The sequence below is a fragment of the Bubalus bubalis genome, chromosome 4, assembly GCF_019923935.1.
Source record: "Bubalus bubalis isolate 160015118507 breed Murrah chromosome 4, NDDB_SH_1, whole genome shotgun sequence".
In the NCBI taxonomy this organism is placed as follows: Eukaryota; Metazoa; Chordata; class Mammalia; order Artiodactyla; family Bovidae; genus Bubalus; species Bubalus bubalis.
This window is the reverse complement of record NC_059160.1, coordinates 134,193,027-134,219,868: the sequence shown is the minus strand read 5'-3', so window position 1 is coordinate 134,219,868 and position 26,842 is coordinate 134,193,027. Positions and strand designations below refer to the sequence as shown.

The following is a 26,842-nucleotide window of genomic DNA, read 5'->3' as shown; positions in this document are numbered from 1 at the left end:
AAAGATCCACTGGAGAAGGGATAGGCTACCCACTCCAGTATTTTTGGGCTTCCCTTGTGGCTCAGTTGGTAAAGAATTCATTTGCAATGTGGGAGACCTGGGTTCGATCCTTGGGTTGGGAAGATCCCCTGGATAAGGGAAAGGCTACCCACTCCAGTATTCTGCTTTGGAGAATTCTATGTACTGTATAGTCCATGGGGTCGCAAAGAGTCCGACACGAACTGAGCGACTTTCGCTTTCGGCAACTTTAACAGACTCCTTTCTACTGACTTTGTCTGAATTCCTGGCACTTATAAATACTTGGCTGGCAATATTTAATATATTAAGAAAAAAAATTCAGATTAAATGCAAATAAAAAGTCACACAGAAGCCATTTACTCAAAAGGGAAAGAAATTACATCGAGTAAGAAGCTGGTCCTCAAGTTCCCCCAGATAACATGGGAACGGAACCAAATTAAATTTGTACTAATCCAGGGACTTTGAAATTAATGAAACTCTTCCTCCTCCTTCATTTTAAATAAATGATTCTCATTTGACTGACAGGTGAAATTTAAAGCTCCATTAAAAAAAAGGATCTATTAAAAGTCATCACTCCTAGACTCACTATATGACTTTAACACTGTAACCACTTAGACCATTTAGAATGGTTATGAACTGTCCTATCAAAAAATACCACACACCCTAATGCTGCTGCTGCTGCTGCTGCTAAGTCACTTCAGTCGTGTCCGACTCTGTGTGACCCCAGAGACGTCAGTCCACGAGGCTCCCCCGTCCCTGGGATTCTCCAGGCAAGAACACTGGAGTGGGTTGCCATTTCCTTCTCCAATGCAGGAAAGTGAAAAGTGAGAGTGAAGTCGCTCAGTCGCGTCCGACTCTTAGCAACCCCATGGACTGCAGCCCACCAGGCTCCTTCGTCCATGGGATTTTCCAGGCAAGAGTACTGGAGTGGGGTGCCAATGCCTTCTCCATACGCACCCAAATAGTAATATACAATTTAAATAGCAGCAGTTAGTCATGAATTTCTGTATTCCAGTGTTTATTTAATGTCTGGCATCCTAGCAAGCATATCTCCTGTAAGTTCAATCCCTGGGTCAGGAAGATCCTCTGGAGAAGCGAAGAGCAACAACTCCAGTGTTCTTGCCTAAAGAATTCCATGGACAGACCGTGGGATCACAAAGAGTTGGACACAACTGAGAGACTAACACACACACATCTTAGCAAGCTAGAACTTTTAAAATTTAACATTTGTATATACTGAAAGCCTATTTTGTGACTTGTTTTATCTTAACTGGTCTTTTAATAAAGTTTATCAGAAACTTGGTTTATTGGCATGAACTCTATAAACATTCTATAAACACTAAACATTCTATACACAAATTACAAAGACTTTCAATGGAATTTTACCTTGATGTAGATTTCTAGAACAATGAAACAATTTAGGCCTCTTCTGTTCCCTTTCCAGTTACTGGAAAGGAATTCTAATATATGCAGCCAACTGATCAATTTATCATAGTCTAAGGTCTCTTTAGTAATCACTAGTCTGCCAAAGTTGAGATATGTACTGCAGTTTATGTTAGTGTGACTCTGAATCTGTGAATTACAATATGTGCATAGTGGCATAAATTGTAAAATAAAATCATATTAATAAAACAGTTTCAAAAAACATATCTGAAGTATACCTAGTATTAAAGCATACCTATATATTGGTTAAGATAAAACTGATACAAATCCTGACTATTTACTAGCTTTATGACATTAGAAAGATAACTTAATTTTAATCATGCTTGATTTTCACATCTAAAAACCAGAAGTTTGAATTAAATACTTTTTAAGGAATCCTCTAAGATCTAAAATTCTATTTCCTTCTGGTTATAAATTTAATTCTAGTTGAGCACTCAAAGCACCAAAATGGTTTAAAAGTGAAGTAATATCATTCAGAACAGGGAAATACACATTCATACATCTCTAAATTACCTAAGTAATTTAGCAAAAGTTATTTTGACTAATAATCTGATAACAATTGTTTAAATTATCCTCTTAACCATTCATGTGAAGATGCTACTCCCATTCCTTAAATTCTTACCCAGATATCCACGTGATAAAATTAATATGATGTAACTGTCTACATTGGCCCTTCAAGATCTGGCATATTTTCCTCTCTGGCCTAAATTCTATTAAATCCCATTCTCGGTTGTCACTATTAAGCCTCTGTTGGAATGATTTCTCATACCTGGCCTAGTCCTGCCTCTCTTCTCTATCCCTCTCCCATCCACCATTTCCAGGAATTTTGCCTTCCAAATTTCTATTCATCCTTCAAGTTACTTTATTCTGACACCCTCCCACAACAAGTCACTAGAAGACCTTCCTACATATTTTTCTGTTAGATGAATAAAAAATAAATAAATGATAAGCCATTAATCTTCAAATAAGGTTTCAAATACATATTTAAGTAAAAAAAAAAAAATCAAGGCCCAGATTTACCCTCAATACTTTCAATTTACAATTTTCATAAATCATTAAGTTTTTCAGTTTAATCTCAATTTTCATTATTAGAAGGCTGAAACTGGAATAGGAAAGGCTTTACAACATTTTGATTCCTCAAAATCATCATATCATAGCCAGATTAATCTAAACGAGAGCTGGCAACTATCAAAATGAGAAGGCAAGTACCATGTAGATCCAATTCTTTTTCCTGTGCCCACTCTTTCCCAGTGTTTCATCCCATAAGAGGGTACAAACTCAAATCAAGCCTGAAGTACATCCCTGAGTACTTAGCAACAAAAAGAACATAAATGAAACTGTATTTGATGTAAGATAAAAAGTAATGAATATAAATAAGGTGCAAGAGGAACACAAAATAATTCTGAAATAGAATAAATGATAATTAAAAGAGAGGATAACTGTGATTTAAGATTGAATTTAAAGGAAAGCAATCTCTAGAATTACCAGGAGATTCAATATGTACAATCCTACAGGAGGAGGAAGTAAAACCTTAAGCAAAAGACAATGAATTATTGCACAACCAGAATAGAAGATGACATCAGTAAACATGGGACAAAAATGAAAGGAGGGAATACTGGCCCTGGCGGCATGGTACAATGACTTGTACATGGTAAAGCAGTTCACTTTGAACTTGGTGATGTTTTGGAAGGAAACATACAGAATGTAGGGGGATAAACTGTACAGGTGACTAGTCAGAGAGGTGAACTTGGTGAACAATGTGGTGACAGATGCCAAAATCAAATAACCCTAAAAGAGGGAAGGTTGAAATAGCCTTCACGTAACTCTTCACTAGTTTGCAGTTGAAATAAAGTTTCTTAATAGGGAAGACAGATACTGAAAACCTATTGTCAAAAAAAGATTATTTTTAGAGGAAGAATAAGATATGATTGGAAGAGAGACTAGCGATGTTAGATCATCAAGGAGGCTCTCAAAATTATTCACTTTTAAAGTTATAGAAGATAAAATCAGATTAGACCAATGAAGAGAAATAATTCAATGGATACTATCTTAAGGTTTGATATAAAGAATGTCTCTAAAGGTCAATGCCTTGGGAGTTGGGGAGGACAATGACAACATCTTCTGGAAGAGTGAACTATTAATGGGAGTAGTAAATGGCAAGATGTTTATAAATTCGTTGTGGAATTTTAGTTCCCTGATGAGCACCTAAACTGTGATTTCATATACATAACTAAAGTTATCTTTTTTTTTAACCAAGGGAATTCATCATTCTGCATCATCTTTAAAAATTTAAAGTACCTGTTCAAGATGGTAGTGTAGGAGGATCTTAGGCTTACCTTCCTCTATAAACAGACACAATTTGCAGGTAATATGGAATAACTTTCTCTGGAAAAGAACCTAAAAACTGAGTGACTCCTGTGCATCAGATGAAGAGAGAAGTCTCTCATCAAAATTCGTGGGAGAGTCTGGTACACAATTTTGCCCTGAACTCCATTCTCATTGCAGTAACCAACAACCAGGAATGAGCTTAGAGCTCAGAGTTTCTCCCAGAGCAATAAAGAGGTTGAAACCTACATTGAGCCCCCCAACTTTTAAGTCCTGCACCTGGGAGATCAGCCTCTAAAGCATCTAGCTTTGAAAATCAACAGAGCTTGCATCTATAAGACCCATAGGGCTATCATGACTTGAAAAATGGCTCTGACAGGTCTCATGTGTTCAGATTCACCCACCCCAGGGCTCAGGGCAGTGGCAGCCAATAGAGAAGCACCCAGACTTTATGTGAATGACACTCATTTGCTAATCATAAAGCTCTGGCATGAGGGGCAGTCATCTAACTTTGCACACATATAGGGGGCTGCTGGCTGAGGGACACCATCTTCACAATCTGCCTCAGCTCTGCTCTAGCTAGTGTGTAACATCTTTTTTTTTTTTTTAAGCTATGTTTTTTTTCCTCTTTTTATTTCCTGTGAGCACCATCTATATGCTCTCCTCTTGTCTCCTTCCAGGCAATAGGTGCTATCTTTGTGCTCTCTATAGCTAGCAGGTGCCATCTTTCTTTTACCCTCGTTCCTGGTAGGTAAGTAAGCAAGTCGCTTCAGTTGTGTCTGACTCTGTGTGACCCCATAGATGGCAGCCCATCAGGCTCCACTGTCCCTGGGATTCTCCAGGCAAGAACACTGGAGTGGGTTGCCATTTCCTTCTCCAGTGCATGAAAGTGAAAAGTGAAAGTGAAGTCGCTCAGTCTTGTCCGACTTAGCGACCCCACGGACTGCAGCCTACCAGGCTCCTCCATCCATGGGATTTTCCAGGCAAGAGTACTGGAGTGGGGTGCCATTGCCTTCTCCGTCTTTCCTGGTGGGTACCATCTATTCACTCTCCCTCTGCATCATTCCAATCAGTGGCTATCATCTTCATAGTTTCCCCCTGTTGTGCTCCAGAGTACCAGTATCTCCCAGCGGCAAGCTTTTATACAATTCTGGTATCCCTGTTTCTATGTCTGGTGCCCCAGTTTTTGCAGCTGCCACTCAGAGGATGCTCCCTGATCATCTGGCTCTGGTGGCCAAGGAGGTTTGTGTTTTTTGTGTCCCATGGGATTGTTCCAATGAGAGAGAGAGCTCTTGGCAGGTCAATACTCCCAGGGCACTGTGCAGACAGTTAGCTAAACCACACTTCAGTCTTTCTGTGAAAGAGACTTATTTGTCCTAGAGTTTTTGCCTAAGGGGCAGGCTTCAGGATTGTCACACAACAGGGACCTAGAGAGGTTTTCACAGGGAACAAAGGCCAATGGATGCCATCTTTGCAGTCTCCCTCTACCTTTCTATACCTCACCAACATATTCTGGAAAGGAGGTTATACACTCACACGGAGCCATGATTTTTGTGACTGCCATTGAGAAGACACCTCCAGATCACATAGCTCTAGGAGTCAGTGGGGCTTATACTAGTGGTCCCACAGTACTCTATATATCTGCATACTGTAAAAGCTGCTTTTTGAGGATCTGGCTTCCAAAATCAGCCTTACTCTTAAGTGCTGACTAACATCCTCCCCTTTGAGACACTGACAAGTCTTGGCACTTCCTCAATTACTGGGAGCCATTAAAAATAAAATAGGCTACTTGAATAATCACAAAGACTTGAGAAACCACCAAGAGCTAGGGCAGAGTTCATCTCCTGCATGAGACCACTCCTGTAAGGCTGGAAGAGGTGCCTGTTTTATCTAGTGCTGAAAAACCAACACAGACGATTAAGCAAATTGAAGAAACAGAGAAATACACTCCAAATAAGTAAACTAGATAAAACATAAAAAATCTTTAACGAGATAAAGATAAGTAATTTACCTGACAAAAGTTCAAAGTAATAGTCACAAAAATGCTAACTGACCTTGGGGAAAGAATAAATGTAGTGAGAACTTCAACAAAGAGAGAAAATATAAGAAAGCATCAAACAGAAGTCACAGAGGTGAAGCATTCAATGGCTGAACTGAAAAATACACTAGAGGGGTTCAAAAGCAGACTGGATAAAGCAAAGATAGGATCAACCAACTCAAGGACAGGGCAGTGGAACTCACCCAAATAGTGCAGGAAAAAAAAGTGAAGTGAGCTTAAAAGAATTATGGAGTAACGTTAAGTGAACCAATATTTGCATGACAGAGGTCCAAAAAGGAGAAGAGACAGAGAAAGGGGCAAAAAACTTTTTTGAAGAAAAATGGCTAAAAACTGGCCTGACTTGGGAAAGGAAACAGAATTCCAGATACAAGAAGACCAGAGAGTTCCAAAAGAGAGGTTCCCAAATAAATAATAAATAAAAATAAAATAAGATCTATAATAAACCAATAAAATCAAAATATCAAAAGTTAAAGAAAAGGAGAGTTTTTGAAAATCAGTAAGAGAAAGACAACTTGTTACACACAAGGGAACTCCCCCACAGACTATCAGCAGATTTTTCAGCAGAAACTTGGTAGACCAGAAGAGAGTAGCATGATTTACTTCAAGCTCTGAAATAAAAAAATTCCATCAAGAATACTCTATTCAGCAAATGTTGTTGGACTCAGTTTGCTAATATTTTGTTGAGAATTTTTGCATCTATATTCAAAGATATTGGTCTGTAACCAACTTTTTTGGCGGTATCTTTGTCTGGTTTTAGTATTGGGGTGATGATGGCTCCATAGAATGAATCTTGGAGTGTGTTTGTCTTCAATATTTTGGAAGAGTTTGAGAAGACTCAGTATAAGTTCTTCTTTGTATGTTTGGTAGAATTCCCCAGTGAAACCATAACATCCAAGAATTGCTAAAGCAATCTTGAGGAAAAAGAACAAAGCTGGAGGCATAACCCACCCACATTTTTAGACAACAGTACAAAGCTACAGTAAGGAAAACAGCATGGTATTGGCACAAAAACAGATGTATCGATCAGTGCAACAGAAAAGAGCCAAGAAATAAACCAATACAACTGCAGTCAATTAATCTTCAACCAAGGAAGCAAGAATATTCATTGATGAAAAGACAATATGTTTAGCAAGTGGTGTTGGGAAAGCTGGTGAGCCGCATGTAAATCATTGAAGTTAGAACATACTCTCACACCACACACAAAAAATAGATTCAAAATGGCTTAAGGACTTAAATTATAATACGTGACACCCTAAAACTCCTAGAAGAGAACATAGTCAAAACAATCTCTGACATAAATTATACCAATGTCTTCATAGACCAGTCTATCAAGGCAAAATAAATAGAAGCAAAAATAAACAAATGGGACTTATTCAAACTTATCAGCTTTTGCATAGTAAAGAAAACCATAAACAAAATGAAAATACAACCTATGCACTGGGAGAAAACATCTGCAAATGAAGCAACTGACAAGGGCTTAATTTTCAAAATATACAAACACCTCATATAACTTAGTAAAAAAAAAAAAAAAAAAAAAAAAACCAAACAAGCCTATCAAAAAATGGGCAGAATGCATAAGTAGACATTTCTTCAAACAAGACATACAGATGGCCACATAAAAAGATGCTCAACACTGCTAATTATTAGAAAATGCCAATGAAAACTACAATGAGATATCACCTCACATCAGTCAGAATGGTCATCATGATAAAGTCCACACCCAGTAAATGCTGGAGAGGGTGTAGAGAAAAGGGAACCCTCCCAAACTGTTGGTGGGAATGCAGTAGTGCAACCACTATGAACAGTACAGAACTTCCTTAAAACACTTAAAATAGAGTTGTCATATGATCCAACAGGGCTTCCCCCATGGCTCAGTGGTAAAGAATACACCTGCAATACAGGAGACACAGATTCAATCCCTGGATCAGGAAGATCCCCTGGAGGAGGGCAGGGAATCCCAATTCAGTATTCTTATCTGGAGAATCCCATGGACAGAGGAGCCTGGTGGGCTATAGTCCATAGGGTCGCACAGAATTAGACACAACTGAAGTGACTGAGCACACATGCATGATCCAGCAATCACACTCCTGGACATATATCTGGACAAACTCTAATCTTAAAAGACACATGCAGCCCTATGTTCATAACAACACTACTTACAATAGCAAAGACATGAAAACAACCTAAATGTCCACTGAAAGATGAGTGGATACAGAAAATGGGGTATGTAATACACTATGGAATATTACTCAGCCATAAAAAATGAAATAATGCCATTAGCAGCAACATGGATGGACCTAGAAATTATAATAATAGGTGAAGTAAGTCCGAAAGAGAAAGATAAATATCATAGGATATCACTTATATGTGGAATCTAAAATATGACACAAATAAACTTATCTATGAACAGAAACAGACTCACACATATAGAGAACAAACCTGTGAGTGCCCAGAGGGAGGGTGGGAGAGAAGGATGGTTGGGCATTGGGGATTAGCAGATATAGAATATTATATATACAATGGATAAACAACAAGGTCCTACTGTAGAGCACAGGAAATTATATGGTCAATATCCTAAAATAAACTATAATATTAAAGAATAGGAAAAAGAATATATATAAAAACCTGAAACACTTTGCTGCACACCAGAAACTAACACATTGTAAATCAACTATATTTCAATAAAATAAAACAGACAATTGTCTTACAAAACTGTAAGACAATACAAATAAAGGAAAGAATCTACAATCATAGACTGAAATAATTTTGTTAAAATGTTCATACTACCCAAAGCAGTCTGCAGATTCAATGAAATCCAATACTTTGGCCACCTGATGTGAAGAGGTGACTTATTGGAAAAGACCCTGATGCTGGGAAAGATTGAGGGCAAGAGGAAAAGGGGCAACAGAGGATGAGATGGTTGGAAGACATCACTGACTCAATGGACATGAGTTTGAGCAAGCTCTGGGAGATAGTGAAGGACAAGAAAGCCTGGTGTGCTGCAGTTCATGGGGTCACAGAAGAGTCGAACACAACTTTGTGACTGAACAGGAACAAGGAAAATACCAATGGCATTTTTCAAAGAAATAGAAAAAACAGTCCTAATACTTATACAGAAACACAAAAGAATTTGAGTAATTAAAACAATCTTGAGAAAAAAACAACAAAGCTGGAGGCATAATGCTCCCTGATTTCAAATTATATTATAAAACTATAGAGTTCAAAACAGTAGGATATTGAGCATAAAAAGAAACAGATCAATATAACAGAATAGAGAGCCCAAAAATAAATCCATGCATATACTACCAATTGTTTTAGGGCAGCGGTCAGGAATATGCAATCAGAAAAGGATAGTCTCCTCAATAAATGGTGGCGGCAAACTGCACAGCCCGGACTGCGACCTTACATCACGCACAAAGTTAGCTCAGGACGCACTAAAGACTTGAATGTTCAAGACCTGAAACCCTAACACTTTAGAAGCAAACATAAACTGTATGCTCTCTGACAGCTGCCTGGGCAATTATTTTTTGATTTGGTAAAGGAGGTAAAAATAAATAGAACTACACCAAACTAAAAAGCTTTTGGGAATTCCTTGGTGGTACAGTGGTTAGGACTCCATGCTTTCAATTGCCAAGGGCCCAGGTTTGATCTCTGGTCAAGGAACTAAGATCCTATAAGCCACACAGCACAGCCCAAAAAACAAACCCCCAAAAAACTTCACAGCAAAGAAAACCATAAACAAAATGAAAAAAAGCACACAAATAAAACCTGCAAATCATATATCTGATAAGGTATCTGATAAAATGCTGGAACCAAGATTGCTGGGAGAAATATCAACAACCTCTGATAGGCAGATGTTACTACCCTAACGGCAGAAAGTGAAGAGTCTCTTGATGAAGGCAAAAGAGGAGAGGGAAAAAGCTGGCTTAAAACTCAATATTCAAGAAACCAAGATCATGACATCCAGTCCCATCACTTCATGGCAAATAGATGGGGGAAAAAAAATGGAAACAGTGACAGACTTTATTTTCTTGAGCTCCAAAATCACTGTGGACGTGACTGCAGCCATGAAATTAAAAGACATTTGCTACTTGGAACAAAAGTTGTGACAAATCTAGACAACATTTTAAAAAGCAAAACATCACTTTGCTGGCAAAGGTACGTATAGTCAAAGCTATGGGTTATCCAGTAGCCATGTATGGATGTGAGAGTTGGACCATCAAGAAGGCTGCTGCTGCTGCTAAGTTGCTTCAGTCATGTCCGACTCTGTGCGACCCCATAGACGGCAGCCCACCAGACTCCCCCGTCCCTGGGATTCTCCAGGCAAGAACACTGGAGTGGGTTGCCATTTCCTTCTCCAATGCATGAAAGTGAAAAGTGAAAGTGAAGCAGCATTGAAGAATTGATGCCTTCTAACTGCAGTGCTAGCAAAGACTCTTGAGAGTCCCTTGGACAGCATGAAGATCAAGCCACTCAATCCTAAAGGAAATCAACCCTGAATACTCATTGGAAGGACTGATGCTGAAGCTCCAATACTTGGGCCACCTGATGAGAACAGCCAACTCACTGGAAAAGCCCCTGCTGTGGGGAAAGATTGAAGGCAGGAGGAGAAGGGGGTGACAGAGAAAGAGATGGCTGGATGGCATCACCAACTCAATGGACAGGAGTTTGAGCAAACTCTGGGAAGTGAAGGACGGGGAAGCCTGGCATGCTGCAGTCCACAGGGTTACAGAGTCAGACATGACTTAACAACTGAAGAACAACAATCTGATCAAATATAAAGAACTCACAAAATTCAATAAGCAATACAAAAAAAGGGGCAGAGTGTCTAAACAGGCATTTTTCCAAAGAAAACATACAAATAAAAACATGTACATGAAAAAATGTTCAGCACCCCCAAAAATCAGAAATGCAAATCAAAACCACAATGAGATTTATTGCCTCACACTTGTCAGAATGACTATTATAAAAAAGACAAGAAATAACAAGGGTTGGTGAGGATATGGAGAAAAGGGAGCCCTTGTGCACTAGGAATGTAAACTGGTGTAACCACTATGGAAAAGAGTATTAAGATTCCTCAAAATTTTAAATAGAAGTACCATATAATCCGGTAATTTCATTTCTGAGAATTTATCTGAAGGAAGAAAAACCACTAATTCAGTCCTTAGCCTGGCAGGCTCTCTGTCCATGGAATTTTCCAGGCAAGAATACTGGGGTGGGTTGCCATTTCCTTCTCCAGGGGATCCTCCTGACACAGGGATCAAACCCAGGTCTCCTGCATTGTAGGCAGATTCTTTACCATCTGAGCCACCAGCAAAGCCCCAGAAAGATATAAGCATCACCATGTTCACTACAGCATTATTTATGATATCCAAGACATGGAAACAACATAAATGTCCATCATTGGATGAGTGGATAAAGAAAATATGGTGTGTATACACACACAAATAATATTCACCAATAAAAAAAGAATGAAATCTTGCCATCTGCCTCGGCATAGATGGATTGTGAGGATATTATGCTTAGTGAAGTAGATCTGACAGAGAACAACAAATACTGTATCTTTCTTGTATGTGGAATCTAAAAAAAAAAAAAAAAGGAAACAAACAAATGGCCTGAAGTTAACAATATTCTATTGCATATTTGACAGTAGCCAGATCTTGAAAGTTCTCATCAGGAAAGTTCTCACCAACCAAGTATGGTGATGGATGTTAACTGGACTTATTTTGTGATCGTTTTGCAATATATACAAATGCCAAATCATTACACTGCATACCTGAAACTAATATAATGTTATGTCAATTATATACCGAGTTGACTCATTGGAAAGACTCTGATGCTGGGAGGGATTGGGGGCAGAAGGAGAAGGGGACGACAGAGGATGAGATGGTTGGATGGCATCACTGACTCAATGGACGTGAGTCTGAGTGAACTCCGAGAGTTGGTGATGGACAGGAAGGCCTAGCGCGCTGCGATTCATGGGGTCGCAAAGAGTCGGACACGACTGAGCGACTGATCTGATCTGATAAAATATATTTACGGGATGTTTTTAAGGACAAAGTATTTAATTCTGCGATGTAATCATAATATCCACCTTTGAACACTAAGTGGATTTATACAGATAAACCTTGTTGTATAAAGCAAGATATGTAAAAATAGAATATAATAAAAATTCATTCTTATGAATTGATTTTGATCTTGTATCCCTATAAGAACTGCTGAGTGTGTACTCATAAGTGCTATTATTTCTTCATAAATTATATACACATGCTGTTGTACTAATATATAGTCATCCCTTGGTACCCGAAGGGGATTCATCCCAGGACCCACTGCAGATACCAAAATCCACGGATGCTGAGGTCCCTCTGTATCTGAGGTTTCATACCTGGGAATTCAACCAACTAAGGATGGTACAGAACTGTAGTATTTATTGAAAAAAATCTGTGTATAAGTGGACCTGTGCATTTCAAGCCTGAGTTTAGGAGTCAACTGTATCCCATGGACGGAGGAGCCTGGTAGGCTGCAGTCCATGGGGTCGCTAGGAGTTGGACATGACTGAGCAACTTCACTTTCACTTTTCACTTTCATGCATTGGAGAAGGAAATGGCAACCCACTCCAGTGTTCTTGCCTGGAGAATCCCAGGGACAGGGGAGTCTGGTGGGCTGCCATCTATGGGGTCACACAGAGTCAGACACAACTGAGGCGACTTAGCAGCAGCAGCAGCAGTACTACAAGTATTACATATTATGGACAAAATAGAAATTTAAAATAACAAAACACATATTTTAAAATTATTACTAAAATAAGAATATGAGTATGTGTTCTTAATATTTTGATAATTTTGGTCTAGCATTTTGTGATATAGCAATTCAAATGATAATCTATAAACTTGATTTACTTATATACCTGGTTTTAAGGGCTGTCACATTTGCAAAAGATATCACATGGAGAAAGTGCATCAGTAGGTATCTTGTTGAATATTATATTTTAAAATTTCAATTCCATACACCAATCATGCATAACAGTACAATTGATAGTTTTATATACCAACTATCAGTCTATATAGAAAAGATTAATCAAACTTATTTCTTCTATTAGATATTACTATTAGAATAGAACTTCTATTACTTTATTCCATGGCCCAATTAATTATCTTAAATGACCTCTGAGGTTCCTACACAAAACACTCATAGCATTTACACAACAGTTTTGAAAGTCTTTACAATGTAGAAACAAAGCACTTAACTTCCCCATAAAACGTAGCAGGGTATAACAGAAAAACAAAAGTAAGCCATTTGCAGATCCTTAGTGATAATACAGGACAATTAAAGTCATTTTAAAAGCAACTAAAGTAAATTCTGACCCACAGTAAATTATGATACTTTATACTGTTGGTATAATAACATTAGTCTATAAAAATTTTGCAAAACTACTTTTCAATTTAGCAAAAACTATTCTGGGTAAAACTCCTTTCTGCTTTCTCACATCATCATACTTATCGTTCTTAGGTGTCATTTTTTACTTAAAAATAATGTTTTTGACATTTCACAAGAGTTCTGTGCGCTCAGAGAAAAAAATTTAACACATGTTGACAGAAATGCTGGGCAAAAGAGCTTTGCAAACTCATAGGTAAAGGATACAAATGCACCATTCTAGAGTGTTTTTAAAACTTAACTGTCACCACAGTAACAATTAGGCTATCTTTGACATGGTTTATATACATGAATATATACATAAATGAAGTTAAAAACGTTAAATCTCTGTATTTTCAAAGTCTATTATTTATAACACTTTGCCTCAAAAAATTTCAGAAAATCATTTAAGAAAGCACAGTTTAACATCGTTTAGTTACATTTCACTGCCATTTGCCCTTCTGTCAAATTTTTCAGAAGGAAACTATTAAGAACACTAGAGAAATGACAGAGAGCACTGCGGTGGCTGATTAGTGTTTTTTTAGTTATCTGCAAAGAACACAAATCAAATATAAAAAGGACTATGTCTTATTAAGAGTAGTGTTCAATACATACAAAGTAAATATTAAATTTAGTAGAAGTAAAAAAAAATGTTGGAAATATATGTTCAGTATGAAAGTTTTAGAAATAGCTTCAGTATAAAGATTTTAGCTTTTGTAGGTTCAAGTGTCATTATTTACCTGCTGAGTTCCAACAGTTTATTTTATACATTGTAGACTGTTGCCAATGAAGGAAAAATCAGTCCACTGTATTTCCACAGTAAGCACAGTTCAGTTCACTCACTCAGTTGTGTCCAACTCAGCTGGGTCAGACCCCATGAACTGCAGCATGCCAGGCCTCCCTGTCCATCACCAACTCCCGGAGCCTACTCAAACTCATGTCCATTGAGTCGGTGATGCCATCCAACCATCTCATCCTCTGTCGTCCCCTTCTCCTCCTGCCCTCAATCTTTCCCAGCATCAGGGTCTTTTCCACTGAGTCAGTTCTTCACATCAGGTGGCCAGAGTATTGCAGTTGCAGCTTCAGCATCAGTACTTCCAGGGAATATTCAGGACTGATTTCCTTTAGGATGGATTGGCTGGATTTCCTTGCGGTGCAAGGGACTCTCAAGAGTCTTCTCCAACACCACAGTTCAAAAGCATCAATTCTTTGGCGCTCAGCTTTCTTTACAGTCCAACTCTCACATCCATACATGACTACAGGAAAAACCATAGCTTTGACTATACAGACCTTTGTTGGCAATGCATTATCTCTGCTTCTTAATATACTGTCTATGTTGGTCATAACTTTTCTTCCAAGGGGCAAGCGGCTTTTAATTTCATGGCTGTAGTCACCATCTGAAGTGATTTTGGAGACCAAAAAAAAATAAAAGTCTGTCACTGTTTCCCCATCTATTTGCCATGAAGCGATGGGACTGGATGCCATAATCTTAGTTTTGTGAATGTTGAGTTTTAAGCCAACTTTTTCACTCTCCTCTTTCCCTTTCATCAAGGGGCTCTTCGCTTTCTGCCATAAGTATGGTGTCATCTGAATATCTGAGGTTATCGATATTTCTCCCAGTAATCTAGATTTCAGCTTGTGATTCATCCAGCCCAGCATTTCTCATGATGTACTCTGCATATAAGTTAAATAAGTAGGGTGTCAATATACAGCCTTGACGTACTTGACGTACTCCTTCCCTGATTCAGAATCAGTCTGTTGTTACATGTCCAGTTCTAACCACTGCTTCTTGACCTGCATACAGATTTCTCAAGAGGCAGGTCAGGTGGTCTGGTACTCCCATCTCTTTCAGAATTTTCCAGTTTGTTGTGATCCACACAGTGAAAGGCTTTGACATAGTTAATAAAGCAGAAGTAGCTGTGTTTCTGGAACTCTATTGCTTTTTCAATGATCCAAGGGATGTTGGCAATTTCTCTGGTTCCTCTGTCTTTTCTAAATCCAGGTTGAACATTTGGAAGTTCACGGTTCACATACTGTTGAAGCCTGGCTTGGAGAACTTTGAGAATCACTTTGCTAGCATGTGAGATAAGTGCAATTGTGTGGTAGTTTGAGCATTCTTTGGCATTGCTTTTCTTTGGGACTGGAAGGAAAACTAACTTTTTGCAGTCCTGTGGCCACTGCTGAGTTTTCCAAATTTGCCAGCATATTGAGTGAAGCACTTTCACAGCATCATCTTTTAGGATTTGAACTAGCTCAACTGGAATTCCATCACCTCCACTAGCTTTGTTCATAGTGAAGCTTCCTAATGTCAACTTAACTTTGTATTCCAGGATGTCTGGCTCTAGGTGAGTGATCACACCATCATGGTTATCTGGGTTATTAAGCTCTGTTTTGTATAGTTCTTCTGTGTATTCTTGCCACCTCTTCTTAATATCCTCTGCTTCTGTTAGGTCCATGTCATTTCTGTCTTTTACTGTGCCCATCTTTGCATGAAATGTTCCCTTGGTATCTCTAATTTTCTTAAAGAGATCTCTAGTCTTTCCCATTCTATTGTTTTCCTCTATCTCTTTGCACTGATCACTGAGGAAGGCTTTCTTATCTCGTCTTGTTATTCTTTGGAACCCTGCATTCAAAAGGGTGTATCTTTCCTTTTCTCCTTTGCCTTTCACTTCTCTTCTTTTCATAGCTATTTGAAAGGCCTCCTCAGACAACCATTTTGCCTTTATGTATTTCTTTTTCTTGGGGATGGTCTTGAATAATACCTCCTGTACAATGTCACAAACCTCTGTCTATAGTTCTTCAGGCACTTTGTCTATCAGATCTAATTCTTTGAATCTATTTCTCACTTCTGCATAATCATAAGGGATTTGATTTAGGTCATACCTGAATGGGCTAGTTGTTTTCCTACTTTTTTCAATTTAAGTCTGAATTTGGCAATAAGGAGTTCATGATCTGAGCCACAGTCAGGTCCTGGTCTTGTTTTTGCTGACTGTATAGAGCTTCTCCATCTTGGTTGCAAAGAATATAATAAATCTGGTTTTTGTATTGATCATCTGGTGATGTCCACATGTATAGTCTTCTCTTGTGTTGTGGAAGAGGGTGTTTGCTATGACCAGTGCATTCTCTTAGCAAAACTCTATTAGCCTTTGCCCTGCTTCATTCTGTACTCCAAGGCCAAATTTGCATGTTACTCCAGGTGTTTCTTGACTTCCTACTTTTGCATTCCAGTCCCCTATAATGAAAAGGACATCTTTTTTGGGTGTTAGTTCTAAAAGATTTTGTAGGTCTTCATAGAACTGTTCAACTTCAGCATTGTTGGTCTGGGCATAGACTTGGATTACTGCACTATTGAATGGTTTGCCTTGGAAACAAACAGATCATTCTGTCATTTTTGTGATTGCATCCAAGTACTGCATTTTGGACTCTCTTGTTGACTATGATGGATATTCCATTTCTTCTAAGGGATTCTTGCCCACAGTAGTAGATATAATGGCCATCTGAGTTAAATTCACCCATTCCAGTCAATTTTAGTTCTCTGATTGCTAAAACGTTGATGTTCACTCTTGCTAACTCCTGTTTGACCAATTCCAATTTGCCTTGATTGTGACTGTGAGGTGACACTCCACGTCCAAGGGCAGAGAAGCCCCAGCAAGACATGAGGCACTGGAGCAGTAGCTGCGTGGTGCTGGACCAACTTTGATGAGGTACCCCACCTCCAAGGGCCAAGGAGAAGCCCCAGCAAGACGATAGGAGGGGCAAAATCACGTTAACAATCAAACCCCATGCCCGCCAAAGACCTTCAGAGGGCTCAAACACCAGGACCCAGACCCCATAGAGACTGAGACAGAACTGTGTTTGAGTCTCCTGAGGAGGTACGGGTCAGCAGTGGACTGATGCAGGGGCAGGGGCTCTGGGTGCAGCAAACCTGGGTATGGCATAAGCCCTCTTGGAGGAGGTCGCCATGAACCCCACCATAGAGCTGCCAGAACTTACACAGGACTGGGGAAACAGACTCTTGGAGGGTTCAAACAGAACCTTGTGCCCACCAGGACCCAGGAGAAAGGAGCAGTGACCCTGTAAGAAACTGACCCAGATTTGCCCATGAGCGTCCAGGGGTCTCTGGCAGAGGCATGGGTCAGTGGTGGCCTGCTGCAGGGTTGGGAGCACTGAGTGTAGCAATGTGTGCATGGGACCTTTCAAAGTAGATTATCTTCATTACCTCCACCACAGTTTGGCCTCAGGTCAAATAACAAGGAACAGAACAGAAACATCAACAGAAAACTGGATTAAAGACTTACTGAGCATGGCCCATCAACAGAAAACTGGATTAAAGATTTACTGAGCATGGCCCTGCCCATCAGAACAAGACCCAGTTTCCCTTTCAGTCAGTCTCTCCCATCAGGAAACTTCCATAAGCCTCTTATCCTTCTCCATCAGAAGGCAGACAGACTGAAAACCACAATCACAGAAATCTAACCAATCTGATGAAACTATGAGCCATGCTGTGTAGGGCCACCCAAGACGGATGGGTCATGGTGGAGAGTTCTGACAAAACGTGGTCCACTGGAGAAGGGAATGGCAAGCCACTTCAGTATTCTTGCTTTGAGAACCCCATGAACAGTATGAAAAGGCAAAAAGATTGGACACTGAAAGATGAACTCCCCAGGTTGGTATGTGCCCAATATGCTACTGGAGATCAGTGGAGAAATAACTCCAGAAAGAATGAGGAGATGGAACCAAAGCAAAAACACATGGCTGTGGATGTGACTGGTGATGAAAGTAAAGTCTGGTGCTGTAAAGAGCAGTATTGCATAGGAACCTGGAATGTTAGGTCCATGAATCAAGGCAAATTGGAAGTGGTCAAACAGGAGATGGCAAGAGTGAACATTGACATTTTACGAATCAGTGAACTAAAATGGACTGGAATGGGTGAATTTAACTCAACAGTAAGCACAGAAAATCATATACTTAACTCTCTTTCCAGGTGATATAAGGGAGAGAAATCTATCAAGTATAGAGCTTAGGTCAATTGTTTTCTTTCATGTTAACTGCCCCAAATAACAACTCCCCAAATTATATAAAAGTAATTTTCAATGCTCCTTTTAGACACCACAAAAAATTATGCCAACATTAGAATTTACTTTCTCTAATGAGCAGTTCAACAACTCAGTATGATTCTAAAGGACTGACTAGAAGATGAAGGAAAAAACATCTGATAGGGGCTTCCCAAGTAGCACAGTGGTAAAGAATTTGTCTGCCAATGCAGGAGACATGACCTCGATCCCTGGGTTGGGAAGATCTCCTGGAGTAGGAAATGGCAACTCACTCTAGCATTCTTGCCTGGAAAACTCCATGGACAGAGGGGCCTGGAAGGCTACAGTCCATGGGGTCACAAAGAGTCAGACACGACTGAGTGACCGAGCACAGTACACAGGAAAGGAGAAAAAGAAGCAATAGAAAAACAGCTTGAAAATGACTATCAAATTCCGTCTTTATCCTCAGACACACTCCAATAAGGCAGAGATATTTCTAAGAGCTTCCTGGATATTTCCACAGAGGTATTCCACAAATATCTGAAACCTAAGTTGTTCAGAAGACTTTAATAGCTTGTTAATATTCTGATATCAAGACTTCTCCTGCACATTCACTCCAACAATTACTACTTTATTTACTGGCATCAAAATGTACCCAATTTAGTAAATTTAGCCATCAACAACAATTCCTTTTCATATCTCACACTTTCAGTTCAATCACAAAATCAACAGACTTTACTTCAAAAATGTTCAATTCCACTCCCAATTTTCATCTTCCTTTTCTAAATAATACTTTTATCTATAATTGCCCCATAAGTGGTGAGATTCCTGAGCTCAGTACTCCAGTTCATTCCTCAAATGGTTGTATGTACTAAAACCAAACATGTAAAGAACTTTTCCTTACCTAAGAACTTCTTTGGTTATGCTGCCTGCACCAGTGGTTCTCCAAGTGTAGTATCTGACTCAACAACATCAGCATCACCTGGAAACTTGTTAGAAATGCAAATTCTTGGGCTCCACCCCCAGAACTATTAAATCAGAAACTCATGGGTGGGGGGAGCAGCCTGCTTCACCAAGTCCTCCTGGTAACAAATGCTGAGATCCAATGATTTAAATTGTTTCTGATAAATGGTTTTATATTTTTTAGTAAAGGTGATTAAGAGGTTCAGCAAACACTATCATTTAAGTTTCTTCTGAATAATTTTGAACTATTTTAAAAACTGAGTTAAAAAAGCATATATTAAATTGTGCTGAATTATGAGATTTGGGGTAAACATCAAAATAAAACTTGGCCTGCTACTTCAGTACACAAAATCGCATAATGTATAAAAAGGCTGTGGCTCTGATCATATTTCATGTTTGTTTTCTATTCAACAAGTATACCCTCAAGTAAAACTTTGCAAACATTATGGGTTTGCAAGCAGTGTTCAATTAGTTGCAGGCATGGCTCAGGTGCATCTATTTGTCCCTTCAGCTCATTAGAACAAGTTAAATAGAAGGGCTTATGAATTTTGTGTATTTCTTTACACATGTGATAGAGTTACTCTAAGTTTGAGTTATAGTTCTACTTTTTCCAGTATAGGTTATGAAATAATTACCTATAAAACTAGAAGTGGATCCCTCGTTAAAAGCAGGAATCTTACATAGGTCTTAACATGGATATATTGAGACCGATTTCACTCAACACATCTCAAAGCCTTCCTATTAATTAGTAACAGTTGCTCTTTCAGCTAACATTTGGGAGCTCTCAAAGCTAAAACACAGTACCAAAGTTCAATGACAGTCATCTGTCAGTAGAATTTACATCGCAGTGGCAAATTTTAAAAAGGTTTGCAAATAAAGCTATCCTCCACTTTCCCAAGACTTCGCTTTATGTCACTTCATTTTTACAAAATATCTACACTACTACCTGTTTTTGCCAGCCACAAAAATCCAAAGAGAATTTTCCCTCTACAAGAAGAGGCAAAAAATCAAAAACAGCCTTCAGTGTTTGTTTGGCAGGGAGCCACTACTGAGGCAGTGTGCACCCCAAGCAGGAAGAGCTGCACCTCCAAGTTCCTTCCCTGAGAACTACACTCCACATAACAGCATCAAGTCCCAGAGCTCTGAACTGTGTCTGTGAGCATCTATGCTTTATCTGGATTTATTTTGTGCATACATTAGCAATATGTGTCCTAAGTTAACTGCTTCTTCACTTTATACCGTTTTGGCTTACGAAAGCTTTCAGAAGAAAGCTCTGCTTTTGCATATCAAGGGGAAACCTGTAATGATACAGTCTTTGACAAGTTCCACAATTTTGAAGGGAAAAAAAAAGTGTATATGAAATTATTATAAATCTAGGAATTAAAATGTGCTCAGAACAAAGTCACCATATTACCTATGAACAACAGCATACATGATTGGACAAAAGTCTTATTAAATCCTATATAACAGTATGATAAATATGTTAAATTAGTAAACTGTTATAAAAAACTCAAATAGTGGTATATGTCTAAAAATGCAGAAAATACAAAATTATTCACCACATATGCTTGATTAATTCAAATGTTGAAATTATGTAAAATCTTTCCAATTTAACTGCATTAGAATTTGAATGTGGCAGATCTCTGCATTTATTTTTGTGGAAGTTTCTCAAATAGGTCAATTCAAGGATGCTAAACCAACATACAAACAACAAGAAAATTTTAATGTTTAAATCAGTTTTTAACACATCAACTAAACTGTAAGAATTGTTGAGACAACTCTATTAAAGGAAGTAGATAAAAATTTTAAAATCTCAGAAGTGGTAGCTCCTATAAAAGCTTTTGCCAGCTTTCATTAAGTACTAACTGTTCACTAGTAAAGACTGGATACTAAGATATTTCAAAACAGTTTTTCCTAATCACACATAGATTATCATTTAAATTGATGGGTTTTTCTTTTTTTTCCTGGCTTAACTGTATTGTTACAGATAGAAAATTTCAAAATTCATTTTCTTCGTATCAAACTTGAATAGATGTCCTGAAGCGAAGTATAAATACTTCAAAAGAAACAAGAAATACTTTAGTCATTAAAAAGTTTTTATACAAATATCTTTCAAATATAAATAATAGGCACACTAATATGATTATATAGCATTGTAAGAAGTTGAAAAACCTCAATCTGACAAAAGTCACAAATGTTACCAAGCTTATAGATACACATAAAGTATCAGTAATGAAATTGATCCTTACAGTTGAGTCATCATTCAAGTAATTAAGCTGTTCTGAAATTTTTAAGAGATCAGCAAAAAAAATGTGAGCATTTAAAAAATGTTATCAATGAATATTTCAGAATATTACAAGATACATTATTTTCACACTGAACAATGACACAATGAACTGACAGATGAGTCAATTCTATCACCTCCCTCCAAAAGGACTTACACTTTGAGTTGAGGGAAAAAAAAACCAACTTACTATTTCTCTAAAGTCTGAATCAATTTATTTAAAGAGTATTCTGAGAAGAGAAAATGAATTAAGAACATTATCATTTGCCACTACTTATCTGTATGAACCAGAATTTCCTAGACACAATGCAATAAAAATAAAATTCAGAAATAAAGTGGATATTCAGGCTGATATAAAGTAACAACTTTCAAGTAAACTGCTAATTTTAATTTCTAACTATATCCATTAATCAATTGACTTTATATGAAATACAAGGTATGTTTGTAATTCCAGGATAAGTGTATACTAATAAAATGCTACTTTTACTTATTAAGAATTCTCTAAAATGTGGTGGTTTTGCTTTAAAAGGTTCTCTACAAATTACAAAGTTTGGAGTCTACTAGTATGATTTCAAACTAGATAAATCCAGACTATAGACCATGGCATAATCTATTAACAGCTCTCCCTAACTAGCTTTTAGTTTATTTTCTCATAAGGAATACCTCTTTTTTAACAATACTAAGTGCTATGTATTCCTAGGACATATATGGTTTTATGCCTTTATATATGCACTTATCTTGCCAGAAATGCCCTTATTCTGCTTCTTCAAATTTTTAAATTTTAATACTCACAAAATATGTTGCTTCCTTCTGTGAAGTCATCTGAGAGACTCAAGACAGAATTAACTACTTTTTCTTCTATACTATTATATACTTATCACGTATTTATCTACTTAAATGTATCATCTCCCTAATTGCCAATAAATTCTTTAAATGCAGGAGCCAAGTTACACATTCTTGGATCCTTTTTCCAATTCTTAACAGAGATCCTAAACTTGTAATACATGTATAAACAGTAACAATACAAGGCAAGTAAAAAAAAAAAGGAAACAAAGTGAGAATATAACTGGTTAAATTCAGTACCTAAAAATTCAGCTTTGAATAAGGATAGAATGTCACCGTCCTCTAGCTATTGTGCTCAAAGTGTGGTTTGCAAACTATTTACCAATTTGTGATGAGATAAATATAAAAATTAGGATTAAGCATTTGGAAACTTGTATAGGAATTTGACAGTAAATTTCATGTCTGTTGAATCTTTTTGGATCCTTTAAATTTCATTTTTCTAATAATTCATTTTTATTCTATTTTTATAATGTATCAGACAGTCTTAGGTTAAACACTGAAAAAAAATACAGACTGAGAAGTAGTATGTAAGATTATGGAAATAGAAAGATGAGTAAGACCTTGAGTCTTTTTCAATAAGAATTTGGTTTAGAAGGAAGAATATGATGCACACATAAATGTTTGTAATATGTATCAATATAAATGTATTTCTCAAAGTTCATATCATGTTTGATTCTTTAAAACATATTTATTAATGAGATTGTGATGCAGAACTAGTATTTCTTTCTAAAGTTATTTATATGATGCCTAGATTTCAAATTAAAATTAGGGCTTGTTTCCTATTATTGCCTGGTAAGGTTTTTCAGCTTTCCATAGAACTCTGCCTGACCAGCATAATCTAAAGCCCTGGTAATCTATAACAGCAAAATACTATGATTTTTTTTTTCAGAAACTTTCAATATTTTTATTCCAATCAAGAGATAGTAATTTATTTTCTTAGCCCTCTACATTAAGAGTTGGCAAGCCTTTTGTATAAAGGACTAGATAATAAGTAGTTTAAGGTTTGCGGGGTATATGGTCTGTTGCCACAGCTACACAACTCTGATGTTTTAGCAAGAAGGCCGCCATAGACAATATATAAACAAATAAGCATGGCTTTATTCCAATAAAATTTTATTTAAAAAGCTGGCAGCAGGTTTTCAGATTTGGCCCAAGGATTGTAACTTGCTGATCCCTGTTCCACATCACAGATATAACTCGAAAATGCAATCATGAGGAACATATCACATACTTGATGCTCAAAAATAGTCTGTCATTTTTCTTTGCACTTATCATCAGCTTTAAAATTGTTAAAGACTAGGAGATTTACCAACATTCAGGCTTAGAGAAGGTAAGGCAGTATTTTTCCAGAAAAATCATGGTAAGCATATTGAAAAATATTTTGTGCCTTGTCTTTACCGGCATACATTGAGGGAAATTATAAGCTTTTCTTACTATTAGATAACAACATTCGCATAGGCTATAGAAAACAAAAAGATCTATTTGCAGTAGTTTCCACAAACACTTCAAGTAACAGGACGTATGCAAAAATCCCACAACCCCTTTACAATGAACCACAAACTTGGTCCAAGTAGTCATAACATCATAAACAAACTAACCACAATTTGGAGTGTGATGCTTTTTGTTCAACTCACATCTAATGAGGGACTTCAAAACATAGAGTACTTGTCTGCATTAACAAGCCTGAATTGCACATTTCATCTTTGAGGTTCAACTTGGCCTTCCCTAGCATGTGATCATTCCTTACCTTCAAGGGGAGAGACACAAAGCTCTTCAGAGGTCACTCTAAAACCAAAGTCAAATTCTAATCTTCCTTGTTCAGCCAAGTTCTAGTCTCCCCAGTGGAATACATAGCTCTGTGAACAATTCTCTTCTCCATTCTAGAACCCTTTTCCCAGAACATAGGAGGAATTGGTAAAGGCTTAATATATGCTTCCAAAGAAGTCTCTTACGTTAGACTTCAAATACCTTAATGTACATGTTCTTTTCACTTTGTACTACATCCCTGCGAAAAGTCTCCTAAGACTCCAAAACTATCTTCGTGCAGATGACTCAAAAAAATCTATTTCATAATCCTCTGAACAAGTAGTTTACTAATGATTCTCAAAATATTATCATTGGATGATAAATAGCCTTAAAGAGCAGGAATAGTGAGAATGAAGGAAAAGGAGTGTCTAAGAAGAATGTAAATGGATTTTCTTGTGAGCGTCCACACTGAAACAATACTGAGAAAACAGTACATAAAAACTGTTCTGAGAATGATTTCTCAGAGGGAAGCAGCCCTGGAAAAGTGTTTGGGATGCATTTAGATGTCCACTGAGGCCTAAAATTTAAGATGTAAAATACTGTCATCAGATGTCAAAATACCCTTTCCTTTTTCTTTTTATTTTATTCTTGTTAATGATTCTTCAGATTTCCTAAATCTAAAATCCTACAGTTACCACTGGTCATTTTTCATTTTGCCTGAAAATTCAATCAATCACAAATTTTTGGTAATTATTTTTAGATTTCTCTTATACCACTGCCACTCACTCTCCTCCCATATAGAGAACAAGCTGAGGCTGTCTATTTTTCCTGTCAAGACTCTTCAACTCTTTCATCACATTTCTGCTAGAAGTCCTCCCCAAATACTAATTTTACTTCTCGTATGTGTTAAAATAGTCTGATTAATAGGACAGTTTACTGTCTAATATTAACAAAATATTTTAAACTCTTAAAATGAGCCAAATGCTTTATAGTAGTAAAGACAGAATTTAAATTTATGAACAATAAAATGATTACAGAGAAAGTTAAAAGAAATGGAAAATAAACCAAAGAAAGAGGCAAATATATAAGGAAAACAAATTATACATTTACTAAGGACAGAGAAGAAAAACTAAAAACTAGAAGGATCATGCTTACTGCTATAACTGATGTACCGGCTATTATTATTATTATTATCCTGAAATCCAGGATAAAATATAAAAGTCATCATGAAACTATTACCTAAAGTTAAATGAAAAAATAAAGCTTAGGCCTAAAGAGAAGGAAATACCAGCAAGATTTTTTTTAAAGGTGACTTGAAAGTTTTCTAGATAGTATTCTACACAGTGAATTTCTAATTGGCTTAATTACCTAGGCAAGAATGTTTCAACTCATGACATATCAGTCATTCTACCACTGGAGGGAGCCTGGTCACATATGCTTTGATGAGACTTTTACTCTAGTAACTTCCTGGTCTTCTCTGGGAATGAATTAGAACCCCTACCAAAAATATAAATTTGTTTAACATAATCTGATGGTTTTCAAGCTGTTTGCTTGTTTCTTTTAGTTTTGTTTTGTTTTCATACTAATAAAAATTCATAGCATCTCCATAGTAAATATCTGGGTCAAATAAATGAACCCAGAGGTCACATATGCTAGTACAGATCAATACTCTAAAAAAAACAGAAGAAAGAAAAAAATTGTTGAATCAAGAACATAGATGTTCTCTGATGCAAATACCTACTCAAAGCAGGTATCAAGGTCACAATGTACATGCAAAACAGCAAACAGCAGGTTTCAAACAGAAGCTGAAAATAGATTTTAGGATTAAGGTTGAGAAGGATATAACTGATGTCATAGAAAAACATAAGCAAAGATTAGAGTACTATAACTGTAATTTTACTGTTCATTTAAAATTCAGAATTTAGCTTCCATTGACTACTTATGAAACTGAAGTGACATAAGATTTACTACATAAAACAACTGAAATTTTTAAAAAACATCTAAACCAAATATTGGCCAAATAATGAAGAATTATAAAGCAGTAGTTCAACTCAAGAAGGTATATAGAGAATAATATTCCATTTAAAATAACTACTATTCTCTATTTTGTGTCAAGAACTGTTTTATAATACTTAAATTATCTCAACAACCCTACAGGACTGACATTTTATACCCATATTACATGAGAAAGCTTGAGGCTAAGAAGTGGTTAAGTAATTTTCCTAAGATCATATATCTATCAAGAGTCAACATTTCATGAGAGGTCTGAATGTAAAATGGTATTACCACCATGCTACACGCATGTCAGTGAGACTCAGTAATGCCTACCTTAAATTCTTGTACTATGAAAGGTAATAGTTAAGAGTATTAGTCCTAGACATCTGCTTTAAAACATGCCATTAAGAATGATCTAATACATCACTGTGTTACTAAACACTCCTGTAGTACTTTTTGTTTTCAAACTTAAAATCTGTTTAATTCACATGCCAATAAAGAAGACAGTCTCAGCTGATTTATAATTTAAGTAAATAAGGTAAAGTCCAAATTGAAAGGAATTTATCTTTCAAAATACGTGGAGGGAGCTTGGATGCATATAAAGCAACATAAAGATGAATCTTTCCTCCACAGCAAGGAAAGAAAGCTTCTATATGTATGATGAAAAAAAAAAAAAAGATGAAGAGAAGCAGCGTAGAATTCTATGTGTGGGGTCAGAGC

At 37.1% G+C, this 26,842-nt stretch overlaps 1 protein-coding gene across 3 annotated transcripts in view; it reads right to left on the bottom strand.

Annotated features, from left to right (window-relative positions):
• PHYHIPL (phytanoyl-CoA 2-hydroxylase interacting protein like) overlaps positions 1-26,842 on the bottom strand; it is a 114,451-nt gene that overhangs the window by 84,020 nt on the left and 3,589 nt on the right. The window contains exon 1 of one of the 3 annotated variants that reach the window (XM_025285100.3): positions 19,196-19,329. The exons of the other annotated variants lie outside the window; for them this stretch is intronic. The gene's annotated coding sequence lies outside the window, so the exon portion shown is untranslated. Of the gene's footprint in view, positions 1-19,195; positions 19,330-26,842 lie in introns of those variants that run through there. 3 annotated transcript variants of the gene reach the window in all.